Here is a 22,231-nt window from a genome sequence, read left to right on the forward strand (position 1 = left end):
AGGAAACTTCATTATGTTTTCTGGGTCGGGAAACTCATAATATGGTTCCCATCTGAGTTCCTATAGTGTGGTTTAATACATTCAGCTGTTTTCTGATCTCTTCTATAATTTTATTTTTTTTCCTTCCTGATTTCTTTTGTGCTTGTTTTAATGCTTATGATAAGTTAAGGAAAAGTGGATAGTTTCTCGACTTCCACTTTTGTGCAATGAGCCATAGGAAAAACAATCATAACCTTGTATTTATATGCAGAACTCTGTGCAACCCAAAAACTTTGACTAATCCTATGGTTCCTCATGGTATAAGTTTCACAGGGGAAAGACTAATTAAGCACAGATTCTCTTTGATGCAGGAACTAAATGTATTATAACCTACTACCCCAGAGGATGCCCAAGGTGCTTAATTATATACTGTACAAAGGGCACAATCATTCCACAACTGGAATGGAAGAACAGTAACTATTAAGCATTCCACATAAGAGATTGAGGGGAAATTTTTGATCATGAACTCTGGAGTAAAATTCCACTTTTGTTTTTTTAAAAAGGGGAGGGGGGTGTAATGTCCAGGCAAAGCCAAAGGAACTGCTTGCTATCAGGTCTCATTTGAAAGGCCCCTTATATAGTAAACCACTTGGAATTCATTTATCTGCTTCAGAAGGATGAGGAGCTCAGTCGACTTTACATATTGCTTCCTTACAGCTCCTGTTTAGAATACTGCCTGATAAGCGGATCTTCACTTACTCTGATCGGGCTTCAGACAAACCCTGAAATTATCTCTTGTGATAAAATATATGGATCTGCCATTGAAAGTAACTGATATATGAGACCAATTTGAAAAGCTCAGAGTCACTCCAGTTGTGGCCATAAATAGTGAGTAATGTTTTTTTTCCTTTTTTCCTTATTTGTAAATCCTTGATGCTGCTTTTGCTAATGATGTATATATCCTCTTTACTATCTACTTGATGTGTGAGTAAACACATCAGGGAGTTCAACAATAAATTACTCCTAATCCCATATCAAGAAACCAGCCAGGTCAATATAAAATGTACCCAGCTTAATCTTCACTTAAAGCCAGTTCTTAACCCTTTCCAAGTTATAATTCTCAGCCACCAACCACTCAAAACCTGTCTTCCTTGAATAAGTTTCAGAATCTACTTTATGGATCGCCTGATACTTCAGAGGACCACAGGATGGTTTTAGAGGCAAGCAAAAATTTGAGAAATGTAAATCTATAAGTAGATTCACTTTCCATGGGAAAGGGGGAAAGAAATTAAAGGAAGAGGGGAACCTGGAAGTACCCAAAAGCTCTTTAGGCCATGACTACAGAAAAAAGAATGGAACAAAAATGTGGAACCACAGTTGAAGGGGTTCAGTTTAATGACTTTGGTTTGGTTTCCTTTCCAGAGTCCTAAATGTTCTTTCTAGAAATAGTGACTGTAGAAAAGGCCCAGTGTACCATTAGTATTAGGTGAGTGGCATTTAGCATTGAGAGAATCTCAACAGGAGGGACAAGTTTGAACTGAGTAATGCTTTTAGGGTCATGGGTTTATTTTACAGTTTTGCAACCAAAATGACTGCTACCTTAGTATTTGGTCACAGTCTCTTCAAGCAGTTTCACAGGGTTTAAACCTCAAAACAGATAATGTTAACAGGACAGCTACTATATTTCCAAAGTTCTCTGCCTTGTTTTATACTCAAAGGCAGCTCTATACAGGTTTCCAGGACGCTGAAACCTTTCTACTCCCTTTAAAACCTAGTCTGATTTTAGAAGTTTCTATGTCAGAGAGACATCAGATAAGAGCGAGCAGTAAAAAACACACTGTTAATTGAAAAAACTGTGCTACCACAAGCTGTGCTGTAGACACAGTTTGCAGTAGCAAAAGAAGTCCTTTTGCTAGTAGTATGTATTTAATTTGGGGAGCTGATATAAACTATACTGGCAAAATAGCTGCATCTTCATTAAGCGGGTTTTGTTCACTTTTAATTGTGTTTAATTGTGGCAATTTAGGCTGTATATGCATAAACATCATTTATTGATGTAGAGAGATAAGGTTATTTGGGTAAATGTAATATCTTTTATTAGACCAGCTGAATAGTTGGAAAAATGTTCTTTGTAAGCGTTTGGGCACAGGCACACTTCCTCAGGTGTGGGGAGAGTCAGCTGGTGTTTGTCTCCTCTCTAGGGTCCAAATAGAAATTTAAGCCAATTTATGCAAAATGCATATCTGTGAAAGTGCAAATATGTGGCAGGGAAGATCAGATGGGCTAGGAGTTAATAGGTGTGAGACAGGTTGGTGGGGGGAGGAGGGAAACAAAAGAGGGCAATGTCAACAGATGATAAAAAGCAACCGGGAAAATATAGAGAGGTTACTTGGGGTTATTGAATGGCAGGCAGGTAGGCTTTCAAGGCTTTTATATCTAAGAGAAAGAGTAATGTATTGAATTAAATCATCCAGATGAAATTAGGACAGATCTTAAAAGAGTTCAGTTACTCTCTAATGACTAAGTAGAGAGGACTTGCTGATAGATTTCCAGGAATAAGAGCTTTTGAAATGTCCAACAGCTGTTATTTCCTGGACATGCAGAAGAACTTGAATGCTTTCTAATCAATCTGGGAAATGTAGTGAGTTAGATTCACAAGAGAGGTTTACTTTTAATTCCAGCATTGTGTTTTTCTATTACTTTCCCTGTTCTTCTCTCTCCATCCTCAGAACTCAGACCTATAGCACTTCTAAATTAAGATTTCTATAATCATTTTAATAGTTGGTAATATCTGTCTTCTCCTTTTCTAAGAAAATAACTTGCTGGCCTTGGTATTTCTGAGATTTGCTGCTGTATTTCTGTTGAGAGTCTGGGCTCATCAACAAGTGAAATAAAGACACTTCAGCTTTAAGATGGTACTGTGTTTAGTTGGCTTGTCTTTATAAAGGTTTGTGAATGCTCAGATAATTTTTCGAATCCCCAAAAAGCACTGAGAGATTTACAAGGCAAAAGCATTCCATTAAGTTGGTCCATTCCTAACAGTCATTTGTATCCATTTCATGCTCATTATTTATCTAACATATAAAAGGGCTTTAATTTGATTCATGTAAGAGAGCAAACAAAGTATTAGTCATTCACTGAGCACTCCCAAGTATGCTTGGCACCATCCAGTGCACAGGCAGCAATGCCTCTTCACATTTGTAGGAAAGTATTTTAATATGATGGGAATAATGATAATATTTCTTCCAACAGTGTATGTATTTTTTTATGTATTTATTATAGTTAGGGAGCTGAGCATGGCCCAACCTGTAATGAATTAGCTGCATTCCAGGCTGGGTGTGAGGGTATGGATCCAGATGCTAGGTAGCAGGACATCTAGCATTTACATGAAAGGCTAATGGGAAGGAAAGCTGGAAAGAGAGAAACCTGAAGGGAGCTGGTAGGCTAGTGCAGGAGATCCCACATCAGGCGAACAGGTCTGCAAAGGGGCCAGGGAGCTGATCTGTCTGATTTATTTTTGGACTTTTTTTTTGTTTTGAAAAATAATCCAATCCTAGAAAAAGAGGGATTGAAATTTTATTGCATGTTGGAAGCTTTTTCCAATGCATTACCTGATAAATGGGTCTACCAGCTTGTAGGTTCTATTTCTATGAGGGTATAGTAAGTAATAGTTCTTGAGCCAGAAGTGCAACCATCTAAATAGATGAGACATTCCTAGTACATTCAGCACTTTCACGTTCTATCAATGAGGTGGTGCTTTTTTGTGCAGCTGGAGCTCTACTTATTAATAACAGCTGTCATCTTATTATCTGGAGCCCTATAAATGCTAAGTATTAATATATGCAGATTTATTTTTAGCCTGACATCAAGCTTTGCTTTATTATGTTTTACATATTTTAATCAGGTCTTAATATTCATATTATGGTATTCAGGTCTCTTCTGTGATTTTGGTAATTTTATTTTACATTCCATTATCAACCTTCATTTTTTCACTTTTAGATAGAGGTGGCCCTCGAACTTTCTCATATCTGTGGTGCATGTGAGGAGGGTCAGAAGGGTTATTATCTCCAAATAAGTATCTGTTCATGTTCTCCATCCAGTTTTGTATATGTTCCCAGTGAGAGAAAGAACAACAGGTGAGAAAAGATGGTTCTGTGCTTAAAGCACAGGCGTTGGCCTGAATTATGTGGATTAAAGCTGCAACTGTTTCACAGGTTTCATTGTGATCGTGTGTAGGTCACCTATTATCTCTGTGCTTCATTCCTTGTTTGCTTATTCCGTTTCTTTTATCCTACACTTTGTCTAGTCTATGTGCTCCAGTGTAGGTTGTGTTTCTTGCAATATTTGTCTAGCACCTAAAAAAGTGGAGTTCTGATATTATTTGGGATTTCTCAGTACATCAAAATACAAATGAACAATAGTAAACCAATTTTGTACCTTTCAGAGTCAATGCAGAAGTACACCTGAGAAAATAACAAAATATTAGACCACATTAATATTTCAAACCAAACAGCAAAATCCATGTCACTTAAACTTGTTATCTAAAGTAGTCGGGATAAGGCACATGCAGTAAGAAATAATATTGTAAAGAGGGCAGATATTGTACTTACGCTCATAGCACATGCCCAGAAGCAGATCCAGGTTTTTACAGAGTAGGGTGTGGAACCAGTGACTGCAAGGCAGAGAAGCCAGTATTGGTTGCCAGAGTGGCATGAGTTTCTTTCACATGAAGCTGCTGTCTCCTACTTGGCTGAAGATAGGAGAGAAATTACAAGCTACGAAGAGAGAAAATGGATATCACATCCTGGAAGGTAGAGGACAGAGGGATTTCAGAAGGGAGTTTGGCGAAAGGAGATGGAAGGAGCATGGAAGAATCTGAGAGAAATGAATGGTGCAGGAAATAGGGAGAGAGAAGGTGGGAATGATACTGAGTCTGACAACAGTTGGCAAGGAGATAGAGAGCATATGCTAGAGGAAGACGTGTTTGCCAAAGCGCTCTCTCCCAACATCATACAGTTAGTCGAATAAAAAATATCACAAAACCACTAACCCTCAGACATTTCCTGGAGCATCATCACTACAACAAAACTTCAATCCTGCCAGGATGGAGCAGGAAAGAGAAAAAGACCCTAAGCTGAGAAAGACAGGGAATCAAATAGGAGTTGGGTATCAGAATAGGGTCTGTGCTCTGTTGCTCTCCTGCATAGAGGAGGCAGGCAGGGTGGAGGCGGCAGTAACTATTGCTGCTGAAGAAATATTTTTCCAGCAGAGATTCTTCTTGTGCGTTTCTGAGCTGACCACTGGCCTTCATGGCAGGCCACTGGTATGGTTAGTTGGTTGGTCAGATAGCTAGTTAACATCTTAAAAAGAAAGGTCTGGTGTTTTTGGTATTCAGAGGCAGGCCATATTACCATGAGCAGCAGCAAGTTAAGAGGCAACTCCATATAGTCCGCTGTTTGTTTTATGAGTGCCTATGGGTGCATCTACATGTCACCGTGTGGCAATGGTGTTACGGCACTGTGCTTTAGTACTTCTGGAAGTACTAAAGCATGATGCAGTAACTGCCTGTACTGCACTGTGCCTGCAGCACACAGTTAGATTTTACCGCTACTTTGCTGTAGAGCTGCACTAAAGCAGGGGAGTGCACCACTATGGCAAAGTCGCTGCCGATTACGTGTAGACACATGTGATCACTGCATCGCTGTAGTGCATCATATGGCATCATAGCATGTTGCTAGGGTGATGGGTAGATGCACCCTATGTGTTTTTGTGAGTTTGCTGCTTCTAAAACTGCATGGAAGGAGACTGAGTTGGAGACTTTTGCCAAGGTGGAGACTGTTGGGTTAAACAGACCCCTGTAATTAAAACAGACACATACATGCTGAAAGTTTGTTTGCAAGACTAATGGAAACAGAAGCTAGTAAATTAGGAAAGAAAAGTAGCACCTGGCTTCTCAGTAGTGAGTAGCAGAGCAGGGCCTAGTAACTGAAGAATTTTTGAATTATTATTAATTCCAATACTTAAATATGACTCCAGCCATATACTTAATGATCCCCATTCCCATAGGTGTCCAAGGCATGCCTGAGTTTATTTACTGGATCTTTATGCAGTAAAGACTCTTCTGAACTATTATATTAATATAGTTGTCATATTGTAGGTCCATAGGTCTTAGAGGGCATGCCATATTAATGAGAGGCCTCATTAATCTTTTTGCTTTTGACTACTTGGAGACATCTAATGTGTGTCAACCACTTTTCATTATTGGGAAGAGATTTACTAGAGCAGTTCCTTCCACAAATTAAAATAGGATCTGCCTTTTTTATTTTGAAAGCGGGGGGGGGAATGTCCTACCAACAAGCCACCAAAATTCAGATATCATGCAGTTTTCACCTGAAAAAATAAAAATAATTTTTAATTCAATTTGCTGGATCACCTTTTCAAACTACTCAAAATTTAACGCAAATCTAACTCAAGTCTTCTAAGGAGGTATAAACACAAGGGCACCTCCCTACTCCTTACATCCATTTTATGAATTTCTCTGGAGTTAACTCCCTGCCAAAGTCCCTTTTTCAAAGGGGACTTATGGCTAGATCCTATTTTACTTGATGTGCCCCAGTGGCACTTATCCAGCTGCAGTCTTTGGTACTAACACAGTTTGTGGTCCTATTCTGCAATTATGCAAATGGGTCGGTTCCATTTGTGCACATACAATGAAATAGATTCTAGCCCTTTCTATCCAAAAATATTACTTAAAGCCAAAATATCACTTAAAGCCAGTTGATCTTAGATTCCTAAATTATTTAGGCATTTTTGAAGATTTTGCTACATCTCTATATCTGCTCCATTTTGCTCCATATGTGCTCCATTGGAAAGGATGGTCCTTGACCTAAAAGCTTCCAGTCTTATATAGAGTGGAAGAAGAGAATAATATCTTCATTTTTCTGTTAGGGGACAAAATCAAAAAGCCATTAAAAAGGTAGAACCTGCAAAAAGTCTCAGATCACCCTTAAGCATTTAATTTTTCTCTGTATTCTCCATCCTAGATTGTTCAAGTTCTATAGAAAACTCTTGCAGCTGAGCCAAGATACGCCTCCCTCCAGAGTCCCAACTGCCTTAACTATCCTCCCATTCTCAATAGCCCCTTTATTCTTATAATAAGGATTTAAAACCTAAAGCCCAGCTTAGGGGTGATCCTGTTCTCAGTCTTGAGTAAGGTTGCGACCTCTTTTGAATGCAGAATTTGCCTTTTTATTTGAGGCAAGGATTTTTTGCAGTATCTTTCATAGGACCAATAGTTGAAAGAGCTGTTGCACATCAAGTTCCCTTCCTCAGATATAAGGAAGAAACAGATGCAGGTGGAGGAAAACTCTGTAAAGCATCTGCCTGCTTGGTAAAAAAAGATTGTGCTTTGCATAGCTAGAGTAAGTCATTACAGAAAGAACATTTAAACTTGGGCACCTAAAGTGGATCATTTAGACCAATATGAGCACCTATATATGCTCTGCTCCGATGCACACGTTGGTCTGCTGCAAGTCTGTTGGAGCGTGCTAATTAGCGTGCTGCAGCAGCCTCCATGTCATCTCTATTTAGCGTCCCCGCGTTTCAAAATGGAAGTGGAGGTGCTTTAATTAAAACTCATCAAACAAGCTTTAGTTAAAGTTCCCCTGCCACCATTTTGAAGTGTGGGATGCTGAATACATGTGATGCTGCAGGCGCTTTAATTAGAGCAGTTCTCAGAGCAGCTGTAATTAAAGTGCCCCCCCACCCCAGAGCACACGTATAGACTCTCAATGAGACCATATTACGAAATATCAGAGAAAAGACTACATGAAAATAGAACAGTCTGCTTAAAGGGATGGAGGAGGGAGTGAAGAGGTGCTATCAGCAGCCCTTATAAGAGAAAAGTGCAGTGCAATCGATTTTTCTTTCCACAGGCAATCACTCCAACCCTCTTATTTGCTTATAAAATGATGTACCTCCACTGATTAGGTATCAGTAATATATTCTGCCCCTACACTTCTAAGAAAGTTGCAGCATTCTTCTAGCAAGCAGCAGGCAGCAAAAAAAAAAAAAAAGAACAAAAAGCAAACAAGCAAAAAAACCCAGTATATTACTATATTATCTTGTTCTGTGTTCAGCAATAAGCTGGTACTTGCAAGAGAGGTGTGACATTTGAGAACCGATGCTGGAGTCCTTACAGAAACCTCCCATTGATTGGCTCTTGGTGTAAAATGTTTGTCTTGTACCGGAGAACCTGGATCATTCATTCAAGCAGGCTTACAACCTACTTAATTCACAGCAAGTTGCTGAATCAAGAACAAGCTGTTCAGTTGTTTGCTGAGTGATCCCACACAGCTGACTGTAGAAGCGGTGCCCTTTGAAATAAATGCTACAGTGAGCAGCTGGAGGACCTCTGTGGTCTTCTGAAGTCGCTGGCTGCAGCTATATATACTCTGGATATTTTGTAAACCATCATCTTTGCAAGAGGGTAAGGTGCCTAATCCTGCAAAGTATTTGGATTCTGTTGGATACTATAAGCCAGTTTTCAGTGTGAAATTTCTGGGTTCTCACAGAATGGGTGCAGCACCGGGGCCTTCTTTTTAACATCTTAAGAAGTCTTTTTCTTTCAGTTCGGGTAATATTTGAATATCAAAAAGGATCTTTTAAAATCAAGGCCCTAATCCTGCAGTGGATTGCACTGATGTAGAGAACGGCACATCACACAGCGCTTCAGCACTATCCCTGGGTGAAATCCCTAGCCCCACTGACGTTAGTGCTAGATCTCCCGCTACCTTTGATGAGGCCAAGATTTCACCTTCTGGGGATGTGCAAAGGCCCTAGCAGTCCCCTGCCTCCCTCGTGCAATACTAGTTGCAGGATCAGGTCCTAAATCTGTAACTTGATTCAAAGTATCCACCTATTCATAATTCAGTCACCTGGGTTAGTATCTAGCTTTTGCCACAGCTTATTCTCTTAGAGCTTGGCTAACGTAGCTACAAGTTTAATAATTCCTTTAAAATGAGTCAGGCTCTGCTGCTGTGCCAGCCTCCACTCCAAAATGCCGATCAAGTGTCTGTAAGAGGGGTAGGTTATCTCCTTGTTAGATGCTAGTTGGTTTCCTTTTTGCTGTAAATAAACTTTTTCTTCCCGCAGCACAGGAACGATGAGGAAGGTCAAGCATCAGTTCTCCTTTATACTGGACAATTTGAAGTCTATAGCTATGAACTTTGTATTGAACACTTGTCTGAGTTCAAGTTGTTTCTAACTCAGGCTTTTCACAAACTGTTATTGATCTGCTTCTCCAAAGCAGTAAATTCTTTAGTGTAGTAATTCCATAAATACAGCAGAGTTTGGGGGGGACTTTGACTCTTCATTTGATCAAACAGTTCCACATCTCTCAGATAAATTGTTCCCATAGCTCTCTGTGTCAGCTCTATAAGGATTAAATCATATTTCCCGGGACATTAAATTAGATGCCGTAGGTTCAGGTTCACCTTTTTTTCTGTATCTTCACAGTCCCTGTTATATGGACCTTGCCTGTGGGTTAATGACAATTAATATTTTGTCATTTATCATTGTGTATATGTTAGGCATTTAATAAATTTAACTATCTTCCCCCTGCTTAATTTATGGTCTAAAACTATAATTTAGGGAAAAGATGGATAAAAAAAATTAAAATAAGCCTATAATATCTTGTAGAGATTTTTAAAAACAGATTAGCAAACTGTCTTCCCAGCACGTATTAAATAAAAGGTGCAAGTCAGCTTAGGATTTTGCTTGAAAGCATTTAGATTTTTCCAGCATGGTTTGCTTTGTATGCATCTACTGTAGGCACAAAATGAGTCACTATTGTCTGATGGCTAAAATGCCGGCCACAGGTCCTCTTTCTGAGTTCTCTTTTTAACTCAGTTACTAATTGGCTGTGTGGCCTTAGGAAAGAGTGCATTGTCTGAACTTTTTTCAGTGAGAACATGGGTTCCTCTTTAAATTGTTTAAATATGGGTTTAAATGGCTAACTTTAGGTATTCATGTTTTAAACGTTTTTGCTGGAATGGCTCGATCCTGGTCTGTGCAGCATATTTCTCACCAAGCTCACAGCTCTTCTACAGGGCTTTCCTAGGAAAATGAGAGCCACTATTAGATTCAGGATTTATTTCTCCTGGTATATAACATAGACTTTATTAGTCACAACATGCATTTTATCTGAAAGACTGATCAGGTTGCTTTTACAGAGACCTAGAGATTGTTTTCTTACCACTAGCTTTGAACATGAGATAGGGAGGTTGACACAGCTGAATTATACTATTTGAGAGTGAGAGATAGCTAACCTTCCCCCAAACATACATGTGTGGCCAACTCTCTCTAGTTTTACAAGAAGACTTGATCCTGAAATCAATTCAGGTTGCAGTTGAGGCGTTGTGGTTTTGCTTACCAATTTCTTCATTTTTTTTTCAGTTCTTTTTATGTTCTTGTCTTTCCCAGGTGTTTCTAATCTCCAAACACACACACACACACACACACACACACACGCTTTGTACATATTGTATTCAAATTAAAGGGACCTTAGTTGATAATTCCTTTTGGCTGGCTGTTAAGTAGTCAGTTCAGATTCCCATTCTTGTTCTTTTTCAGATTTCTCGAATTGTATTAGGTTAACATAACCAAATCAAATGGTTATAATATAAACATAACCAGACCAAAGGAGAGCTGTTTCACAGCATCTTTTAGTTGTGATGAGAGGAGCACACTACAGCCAAGCTTTCAAAGCATCCCCATTAACTCAGCTTCTGAAGAAAGCAAGCAGCTGGGGAAGTCTGTTTCTGGCTACGTACATGCTGTCTTCGTATAGTCTCCTTATGAAGTAACTGAATTTCACTGCAACTTGGAGACTGCTGTCTTTTTCCTTATTATCATGGTATATCACAGTGTTTCAAAATACTGGAGGAACGCTTTTGTGAACCAGGCAGTAGGTCATTACAGTTGACTACTATATTGTTTTAATAAGAAGACTGAGTTTGAAGGTAACTCTGTACCACTGGTTATATTATATTTCCTGTTCAAGCTAATTGGAGAAAGGGCCAAATTTTGCTCTGAGCTATACTGTTACAAATTTGACCTAACACCATTTAAGTCTGGATTTGAACTAGTGTTACAGATAGCAGAACTTAATTGAATGTTAAGTTCTTGGATACATAACAAAGAAAGAATTTCACCAGCTTCATTTATAGGAAATAAGGTGTAGTTTAATCTGCACACTGTGTCTCTTGCTAAACGTTCTGCATGCAGATCAGCACTCTAAAAACTAGCTTGGATCCAACAAACACACTCCGCTGCCTATTTTAATCAAACAGACTATGTACTTTAGCAGTTGGGAAATCTGAATTAGCTTTCCACTTGCTGTGGTGGTAAACTGTGACTGACAAAAAACAAGGGTTATTGGTCAGATCCCATATTGGTTTAACAGATAATACCGTCTGCTGCTTAAAGAGTTGGCATGACCAGCCTGAAGCCCTTCAGGACTGCTTTGATCGAGAATTTACCTCTTATCCCTCATTTTGAACAAATGCCTGAAAAGTTCGATGTGAATGAATTCCTCAGACTCCTCACTCAAAAAGAGAAAAAACAAACATGAAACAACTCAGAAGGCTTAAAAGATCATTGAGAAACAAGAGAACTCCGTCAGAGGTCCCCATAAAGCAGTTTTAACAAGGAACATGTTTGTACAGGGCTCATGCTAGCTAAGTACAGACAGTCAAAAAGCCCCAGGATGAATTGATTCAACCTTTGTGGGTTTCTCTAAACTGTGTAGATTGAACTGATAAGAAAGTAAACCGATGTTCACTTTTGAGACTGGAAAGGCAGCCAGACCCCCGCAGTGGCCCATATCAGTAGCCGCAGGAGTGGGGGGCAATAGAGCACACCTCCCAACCTGCCAAAGGCACTGAAGTGCAGCCAAGCAGAGCTCATTGGCTGCCCAGCATATGCTTCCCAAACCCTTGCTTCCTGCGGGGAATAGTCCCTCCAGCCGAGGGCTGGCTGGATCCCCCAGCCTAAGAGGAGGTTCCCAGTAGGCCTGTGTGAAACAGCTAGTATTCACTTTGGATTCAGCTGATCCAGGGGACAGTGATTTGATTCAGTGATTCGAATCACCGTCCCAAATCTCCGAATCACACAGGCCTTATCTCCCACCCGCTCTCAATGGCTGCCCCGGCCATTCCAAGTCCCAGATCTTCGGAAAAAACCCCCCCACTCACTGGCTGCTGCCCACTGGGGGGGGAGGCAATCCCCACTGCCCCATGCTGCATGGGGGGCTCTGCCATGAGCCCTGATGCCCCTGCCCGCTCTCCCAGCCTCCCCTATGGCTGCCCCACCTGCCCCAGCTCCTGGCCCTTTAAAAAAATAAAAATAAAACTGTGACTCACTGGCTCCTGCCTGGCAGGTGTGGGGGGGATCCCCACTGCCTCATGCTGCATGGGGGGCTCTTCCATGAGCCTCCAGAAACCCCAAGGCCACTGCAGCAGCTGGTGAGTCCAAGGGAGGGGGTTCTTAAAGGGCCAGAGCTGGGGTGAGCAGAGCAGCAATGGGAGGACTGGGGGAGCAAGCAGGGGTCAGGGGCTACTCGGGGAGGCTCGGGGAGCAGGAAAGGAATTGGGCCAGGCAGGGGTCCCTCCATAGTCCCTTCCCTCCTCCTCCAGCCCCTGCTCCCCTGTCACCAACTTACCAGCTCGAGTCCAGATCCAGCTCCCTGCTGCAGCGGGCAGGGACTGCCTGAATCACTGAAGCTCTCTGAATCTTTTCTGAATTAATTCAGAGAACTTCAAATCAATTCAGACCTTTTAAACTGGTCCCCTGATTTGATTTGGATACAGAGATTCAGCCACTAAATCAGGCCCAATCTCCTCCAAATTGAATCAGTACCTGCAGCTTCAAACAGCCTTAGTTCCCAGCCCCTAGCAGGGTCCTGGAGCCCCTGGTGCAGAGAAGGGATTTCCCCCCTTTCACCACTTAGTATGGTCCGGCAGGGCTTGGCCCTGCACCCACACATGGCAGGGGAACAGTTCCTCCAGGCCAGGGCTGGCCAGATCCCCCAGCTTCAGTGGGTGTTCCCCTCATCCACCTCCTCCGTAGCCTGGAGCCAAGGGGAATTATGCTGCCTCTACCTCCCCCTCCCTTTATCAGCTGTTGGCCTCAGTCACTGCTAGAGGTGGGAGGGGGTTGAGTCTGCTGGGCTCGTGCCTACCCCATGCCTGGTGGAAGACTGTGGGAGGTTCCAGCTTGTGGGAGTGGCCTGACCAGCAGAGCCCAGATCACTTTGCATACCTGCATATTAGGGGCCATACCTAGATGCAGTGAGAGGAAAAACCATACATGTGGACCTGAGACTTTCACGTGAGCCACAGACATGGCTGGGGGTCACAGGCCTGGGGCATCCAAAGGGAAAATTGGCCCCCAGGGGCAGGAACCAAGGCACAGGAGGTCCTATGAGGGACAGCCAGGAATCCACAGCCTCCACTGTGTCAGTGCATCCTGTCCTGCATTCTCTCCTCTCCCCAGCCTAGCAGCCACTTCCCACAGCTGCCTCACAGCCTTCTTAGGCTCATATGCCTGTCCAGTTCCTACATGAAGAAGTCCTGGTCTTCACTTCCTATTCCAGGACTTGCTGTGCTAAGTGTATAGCTCCCTCACCTATGCCTCCCCTCCAAGGTTGTATATTTCTTGAGTTCAGCCCCTGTGGCATTTCTCCAGAACCAAGTCACCTCCCCCCTCCTCTTCCTAACTGGTCCTTCCAGGTTCATTTTCCACTTTCCCAAACCACCCCTCCCCCCCCCCCCAACCAGTTTGCTGGTTTGTATTATTTGGGAAGAGGGACCACGTTCTGCCACAGATAACATTTAACAGGTTTTCTTTATTAAACACAAGAACAGTTTTCCGTCTGCAACATTTTAAACCAAGGTATGCCATTTGCTTGCACCATATTGCTGCCCACCCTTGTGTGTGCCCCTGGGGTGAGTTGGGGAGGGGAGGGGAAACCGTGTCCAGGAACCCTTGGTTGCAGGCAGCACTGTCCAGAACACAGGACTAGAGGAGCCAGTTAGCCTGCAGCCTATACTGGTGCATGGGATTGTTCCATCCTCAGTGCAGGACTTTGCACTTGTCCTTGTTGAACCTCATGAGATTCCTTTTGATCCAATTTTCCAATTTGTCTAGGTCACTCTGAATCCTAGCCCTACCCTCCAGCATATCTACTACTTCCCCCAGCCTGGTGTCATATGCAAACTTGCTGAAAGTGCACTCCATCCCATCTTCCAGGTCACTGATGAAGACATAGAACAAAATCAGCCCTAGAACCAAGACCTGGTATGACCCTGCAGACATCCCAGATGGCCTCTCTGGCCATGGACTTGCTGTAGCACGTCAGGGTCCTAGGGGCAGTTGTGACACCCCATGGTGGCTCCACAACCATGCCCTGCTCTGCTCTTAGGGCACCTTCCCTCACCCACCATGCCTTGATATAATAATAATAAATAAAAAGGCTGCCCATGGACCTTTTTGTAGCCACAGTCTAGCCTCTAGTGCTCCAGGCCCCTCACTGGGCCTCCCTATGTCTGTGCCACTGCAATGCATCTAAAAACTTAGGGGATAATTGCATGGCTCCAATCCTTCCCTACACCATGCCCCAAGCCTCACAGGTGTTACAATATCATTGTTCCGTCCTGTTGGGGCTTCAGCCTCCCCAGCCTCTGCCCATTTACTCTGGCTAGGGCTTTTAGCCCAGGCCACTGTGTCGGACCAGGCTTTGAGGACTAGCTCTGGTTTGTCCCTTCTAGTCACCAGGCCCATGGCCACTGTCTTCTGGGCCTCAAGCCCCTGTGTGGCTGTGCCCTCTTGGGTGCCAGGCCCCTGAACACTGCGTGGCTCTGTAGCCTCAAAAATTGCCCTCTCTGGGCTCAATAGTCACTCAAGGCAATCATGTGTCTCCCGGGCAGTACTTGGATCTCCATATACCACCCCTACAGTCCTAACCCAAACCACCAGTGTAAATTGTAACATAAACCATAACCCCCCAGGCAAGAACATAAACCCAAAAAAGAAGCAGCCTGCTGCCCCTTTAAGAGTGTAAACTTTCCCTCACAGCTCAGCTAGGATAGCCTCCCAGCCCTGGGCTATATCCTAGTGAGCTCCTCTAGCCTCACTCCAAATGCAGCACCACAGTCCATCCAGGAGCCCTGCTGCTGGGCGTTCTTCACCCCGTGGCAGCCAGGAAGAGGCTAGCCTGCTAGCCTGAGCCTGAGACTTATATTCTCCTAGAGCTCTGCCCCCTTCCAGTCAGTAGACTGCCTAGGTTGCAGAGCTTCTTGGCTGGGCTGCTTTGACCTTAAAGGAACAGGGAGCCCCAGGTTCTCTGTTATACTTCCCTACACTGAACTGGCTGGCGACATAGCAGGAACTGTCAGTAGTGAGCTTCACCATGGCAATAGCCACCTGCTTCTCTGGAGTGAAGGATGGCTGCATGCTGACATCCTGGCATGTGATGTGGGAGGCCAGATGGGTGACAATGTCTATGAAGGTCACCCGACATACATGGAAGGTCTGAAGCCACTATTCGTCATTCCAGGTGCTCAGGATCATCCACTCCTATCAGTCAGTGCTGGTGGCACAGGCCCAGAACTGGGGCTCAGTGGTCTGGAGGTGGTGCCAGAGCACCCTGGCTTCCATGGTGTCCTTGATAGCTTCATCCTCATCAGCCATGTGAAAGTCAGTGACCCAGTCTGGGATACTTGGCAGGCACAGGGTGTGGCAGATGGCCTCGTGTGGGATGGCTGGCTGCTGGACTGGGTACACGAAGGTACATACCATGCTGACAAGCTGCTGCACCATGTCCAGGTGGATGTGCACGATATCCCACAGGCTCCAGTGAGAGTCTAGCAGGGTAACAAGTAGGACATGCCACACATCCTGCATTTCCATTCTTGGGCATGGGTGCAGGGGATGCCATGGCAGGGTGCAGGCAGTCTGGGACACAGAAGCCAGTGCAACTCACAACTGGGAGTAATCATTCTGAGTCTATTTTGCAGTCTTTGGCTCTGTATGTAAGGGGTCACAAATGAGGGATTGGGGGCATGCCTACCATCAGCCAATTGGGTGTTCTGGGCAGTCACTCTGCTGTCAGATGCTCCACCCAAACCCCAATGGACCCATTCCCCTTCCCCGCCCCCAACTCTCCCAGAGCCAAATTATTATAATATGTTATATTCATTTTCCATTCATTCTCACTCCAATACTGAACATCATTGAGGGGAAGCTTGGTGACAGCAACCATGAATTGGTTACCCTCTTAGTTCACCGAAGAACAGGAAAGCCTCTCAGTAAAACATAAATCCTTAACTTTAGGAAGGCTGACTTTTGCAAACTCAGAAATTTGGTCGGTCAGACAATTAGGGAAACTAGAAAAGGGTGTACACAAGGAATGGTCATCTCTCAAAAACATAGTCCTTGAAGCACAGGGGAAAGCCATTCCATCTCAAGAAATGTAGTCAACAGGCAAGGAAGCCCCCTTGGCTGAACAAGGAACTGTGGACCTCATTGAACTCAAAAGAGAAGCCTACACCCGTTGGAAGATGGGAAGCATCACCAAAGAGGACTACTCAGCGCTTGCCCGCACCTGTAGAGAGCAGTCCATAAAAGCCAAGGCACTTAGGCTAGGTCTGGGAATCAAAGACGACACAAAGTTCTTCTTCAGATATGTAGGCGGTCAAAAAAAGAACAAAGATAGCGCTGGAACTTGAGAGAGCTAATGAGGCAACTGACATCCAATGCCCAAGAAAGGGCCAATCTCCTAAATGACTTTTTTGCATCATTTTTTTCACCGTCCCAAGGGGATCACACTGTCAGAAAGGACACAGACCATCCTGGGAGCAGGTAACAGGCCCAAAATCAATGTGGATCAGGTGAGGGAACACCTTGAGAAACTGGACATTCACAAGTTGGAGGGACAGAATACACTTGAGAGTCTTGAAGGAGCTGGCAGGCATCATTGCATCCCCCTTGGCAAAGATACTTGAAAATTCATGGCACTTGGGTGAGGTCCCAGAAGACTGGAAAAGAGCCAGTGTGGTCCCTATCTTCAAGAAAGGAGGAGGGATGACTTGGGGAATTATAGACCAATCAGTCTGACATTCATCCCTGGAAAAATCCTGGAGAAAATTGTCAAGGGATCCATCAACACCAGATTAATGGAAGGCAAGCATCTGAATGCTAGCCAACATGGATTTGTGACTGGCAGTTCTTGCCTGACCAACTTCATCTCCTTCTATGACCAGGTATCATATGCCCTTGACAAGGGACACGACGTGGATATCATATATCTGGATTTCAAGATTGTATTTGACCTAGTTCCCCATGATGTTCTCACAGTTAGGCTGGGGCACTGTGGCCTTGATCATCTTATGGTCCAATGGGCTAGGTAACTGGCTATGGAGTCGCACCCAAAGAGTACTAGTTGATGGGAGCAAATCAACATGGCACAGGGTGACCAATGGAGTCCCTCAGGGCTCAGTACCTGGGCCGGTGCTCTTTAACATCTTCATTAACAATCTGGATTCAGGAGTCTTGCAAAGTTCATGGATGACACCAGATTGTAGGGGAGGGCAGTCACACCACAGGATGGTCTCGGGATACAGGCCGACTTGGACATGCTTTCAAAGTGGGCTGACCAAAACCTGATGGCCTTCAATGTAGAGAAGTGTAAAGTGCTGCACCTTGGTAGGAAGAACCTTCAACATACTTAAAGGATCAGCAGTGCTACCCTCACTAGGACCACGACCAAAAGGGACTTGGGGGTCTTGATTGACCACAAGATGAATATGAGCCACCAATGCGATGCTGTGGCTGGCAAAGCAAACCAAACTCTGGCGTACTATAGCAAAACCCCCAGTTTTTCTTTTTTAATACATATATATGTAGATGATAGATATGCATTTCCTTCCCTTCCCCAATTATTTCTGGCGTTTCTTTCTCTCCCTCTCTATTTCCTATAGACAAGCATAAGTGACCTCAGACTTAGGATAAGCTTTAACATTTTTATTTTGGTAGCAAGTTTTTGGTTTTGTATATCCACTGTTTTATATTGTATTATTATTAGGTTTGTATTGATTCTTATTCTTGTATATTGTGTATTATTATCATTTTCGTATTGATTGCTATTGTTTCATATGGTTATTGTATGGTTTGGGCCTGTGTTTGTAAGTGAACCAGAGAATGTCAGGTTTCCATTTTGTGTGTCAAGTCTCCATCTTGTGTCCTCTGCCCGGGCATCCCCTGTATCGCAACTGTATGAGTCACGTACCCCTCCCATATAAATTGGTTCCTGGATGAATGAGAGTGATTGGGAATGATTGAAATACAATGGTAGCAGGCCTCTACTGAATGGCCTGTAAGTACTGGGCCATCACCTCGCATTGATTCATCCAGGAACCACCGACCTCACCCAGGAACAGAGACAAGAATCCAGCATTTGAACGACAAAAGACCCTGCAGAACCAGCAACTCTGCCATTGTACCCCACCATTACAGACACCTGAAATGGCACATCCCTGCATGGAGCACACATGCTCAGTACACCAGAGGCTGACCCTTACCTGGGCATGCCTCCTGTCACAAGGTCACACAAGGTCTGCCCCTATAAAAAGAGGCAATGAAGACAGACCCAGGGAGATACCCTCTCCATCTGGACCAGCACCAAGCCACACCACCTATCCACCCAGAAGCCCTGCCGGCGACCCCCCCCCCCCCCCCCCCCCCCCCCCCCCCCCCCCCGGACAACACCTACTGGACAAGGACCCCTTTCCAGCCTGGATAGGTAGCTATCACCCCCCACCCCCTTTTCAACCAAGGACTTGGACTCTGCTTCACTTCCCTACCTGGACTCTAGCCCTTCCACTGAGTCTCTTCTGCTGCCATTGTGAGTGCGTGTGTGTGTGTGAGCCAATAACTTCATGGGGCTGTGTAGTGTGTTGTCTGTGTAATAAAACTGTTATTTGGACCCCTAAGTTGGGTTTTGCCTTACTATAGTTTGGCCCTGCTCCAATCTCTGCTCCTCTAACTTCTGTCTCATTTCTCCCTCTCCTGCTTTGGCTCACTGCCACCTCCTACACGTGTCCTGAGCTCCTCTCTGCCTCCAAGCCCCCTGTTTCCTTGCCACTGTCCTATCCCCTCTGCCTTTTCCTTTTTCCCTGAGCAACCAGGTTTCTGCCTCAGTTTCTTTCCTGGCTGTCTCCTCTTTGCCACCATTTATCTGCCTCCCCCCCAATATTTCAGCTGTCTGCCTCAGTTTCCAGCCCCAGTCTACCTTAAGTAAACCCAAGCCTCAGTTCCTCAACCAACTTCTCTGTAGTCCACTGGTTCTAATCCTGGTTCTGGCAACTTTCACTCCTTACACTTTAACTCTCTCTCTTTCACCTGAACCTTCCCCCAAGTACCCCGAGCAGACACATACACACTCTACCATCCAAGTTAGGAACTTACCTATGTGTATGTATAGGTGGGTTGTATGTGTGTGAACTGGTGAGAGTGTGTGTGTGTGTATATATATATATGGTATTGTGTGCATGATATATGAATTAGTGATCTGTGTCGAACTTTTGGGGTGTATAGTGCATGTGCTTGAATTGTTGATAGGTATGTATGTGCCTAGGTTGGTTTGGAAGTGTATGTGCCTGAGCTGTGTGTGTATGCACCTAATTGATTTGTGTGTTTATATATGTGCAATTGTGTCACACCCTCCTGTCTAACAGCGCAATATTGAGATCCTGAGAGTTGGCCTGACCCCACAGGGCTACAGTACATCCACCAATGCATCTCAAGCAAAACCAGGGATGTCATCCTCCCACTTTACTTGGCCTTGGTGAGACTGCAGTACTGCATTCAGTTTTGGGCCCCCCACTTCAGAAGGGACATGGAAAAGCTTGAGAGAGTCCAAAGGAGAGCTACTCATATGATACAAGGCCTGGAGGGTGGGCCATATGAGGAGAGTGTGAGGGACTTGGGATTCTTCGGACTAGAAAAGAGAAGGCTCAGGGGGGACTTTGTAGCAGCCTACAATTATATAAGAGAGGTACATCAGGACTTGGGAGAACAGCTGTTCACCAGAGCTCCCCAAGAGATAACAAGGTCTAATGGCCATAAACTCCAGGAAGGCCGATTTAGACTAAACATAAGAAAAAAGTTCTTTACGATGCATATGTCCAGGGTCTGGAACAAACTCCCCCCAGAGGTGGTGTAAGCACCTACTCTGGACTTTTTCAAAAAACATGTGGAGGTTTTCCTTGATGAGGTTACTTGATCCCAGCTGACTTCCTGCCTATGGCAGGGGGGCTGGACTCAATGATCTCACGAGGTCCCTTCTAGCCCCTAATGTCTATGAAATCTATGAAATCACATGCTGTAAACAAAATTTTAGGCATTACCACAGTTAAATTCATGGTAGAGATTACTCCACAGATACTTTGTGAATTATTTTCTTTGTTCCCTAAGTTCACCGGGCCCTGGTATTCCCTTGGTGGGTTTCTGAGACCCAGGGCCAGTTCTGTTGGGGTGTGCTGGAACTCAGGGGTTCATCTGGGCTCCATGTCTTCTGGTGTATGTATAATGGACGGGGTCATTCATGATGCAGTGTGTTGGCTTGGCCCTGGACAGGTGGATACCCCCCACACTCCTGCTCCACATAGTCTTCTGGCAGAGCTGGGAGCCACTGGGAAGAGCAGCTGTGTGGTTCCAGTTGTGTGGGAGCAGCACACAGACCACAACTGAAACCTTATTCTTCTGTCCTCCTATCTCCCCTCCCCTGCAGGTAAGAATCAGAGACACACAGGGAGTGGACCACAGCAGCAGTTCTGCCACCCTGGGGAACAGAGTGGGGGACTTCCCTTGCTCCCTGAGGCCACCCTGGTGGGAAAGTCCTTCAAAGCAGGGGATCTTGGCTGGGCAGGCACTGGCTTCAAGGACTCCTTCCTCCTCCCTTCTGTTCTCCCTCCTGTGGCAGTAGCTGCATGGAGGAGGGGAAGGAAGATCATTTTGCAGGAATTTCTGCGTTCTCTCCTTCTCCCTCCTACTGATGAATTCTCTCCTTCTCCCTCCTCCCCCCCACCCCACCCCCAGCCCTTTGGATGCAAGGGCATCTGGCAAGGGGGAGGGACCAAAGGATCCCAGCCTGGCTTTCTAGCTTGTGTGGGAAGCCAAAAAGCCCTGTGGAGGGACTTTCCCCTCCCTGTTCCTTGAAGACCCCAGCTGGGGTACCAGTGGTGGCCAGCAATGGTTGGAAGAATTTCTGTTCCAAGGGAAATTTTGATTCTGAATGAAAAACTGAAATTTATCAGGAAATATAAATTTTGCAGGGGCGGGGGGAGAATTTGGAATGATGGAAACATTTTGGTTTAATATCACCAAACAAAATCACATAATATTAAAATGCGTTTAGTTTAAAATAATGAAAAAACTAAACAAAAGTAATTGAAACAATAGACCTGAAATAATTTTTTTTTTTATCATTAAAAATGTCACTGGAATTGGCTCATTCCTGTAAAGAATTTCAATCTCAAAGATGTGTCTCAAACTGTATTATAAAAATATGTCCATTGAAAGGTTTTCTAGAAAATAAAAACTTAAGCTGGTATATCCACAGAACTTTGCTCAGTCTGACTTTTTTCTTAAGGAAATTTCACTGTTCCTCATTGGCTGTTGACACTTGCTGACATTAAAACACAAGCCTTGGAGCCAGCAAATCTTTTTTTTTTTTAATGAATGCAACAGGTTTTTTGTATCTTCAAGCCTTCTTTCCTACATAATAGATGTTGTAAACTGTTGAGGTTTTGCAACTTCTACTTCACTACCTCCAAAATCTGCCCTCTTCTAAAGGTGCCCTGATAACACTGTTTAATGCTAACCCTTGGTCTTTCTAACCCATCTGGATTTAGAACATTATGGGTCAAAATGCCTTCTTGAGTGAGGTCATAGGTGACCCTCCTGCAGGATTACAGGATACAGTTATTAACCTATGCTAATTCTTCCAATTCTATTAATCATGCTTTTGGGTACTTGGTATTTTTCTGTCTAATAGCCTGAATGAAAGAGCTTTCAACTATTTACTGTCAAAATAATTCCACTCTTAATTTTAGACTATTAATTTTTGTTATACCCTTGTTCATTATGGCAAATAACTGCCTCATTTAGGAATTTATTTGCAGATTCAGACACA

At 44.0% G+C, this 22,231-nt stretch overlaps 1 protein-coding gene across 1 annotated transcript in view; it reads left to right on the forward strand.

Annotated features, from left to right (window-relative positions):
* Positions 1–847: 847 nt before the first annotated feature.
* The window catches only part of TPK1 (thiamin pyrophosphokinase 1), a 642,382-nt gene continuing 620,998 nt past the window's right edge, over positions 848–22,231 (forward strand). The window contains exon 1 of the mRNA XM_090050014.1: positions 848–867. The gene's annotated coding sequence lies outside the window, so the exon portion shown is untranslated. The remainder of the gene's footprint in view (positions 868–22,231) is intronic.

The sequence above is a fragment of the Crocodylus siamensis genome, chromosome 5 (genome assembly GCF_052110815.1).
Source record: "Crocodylus siamensis isolate JL-2025a chromosome 5, ASM5211081v1, whole genome shotgun sequence".
Taxonomy (NCBI): Eukaryota; Metazoa; Chordata; order Crocodylia; family Crocodylidae; genus Crocodylus; species Crocodylus siamensis.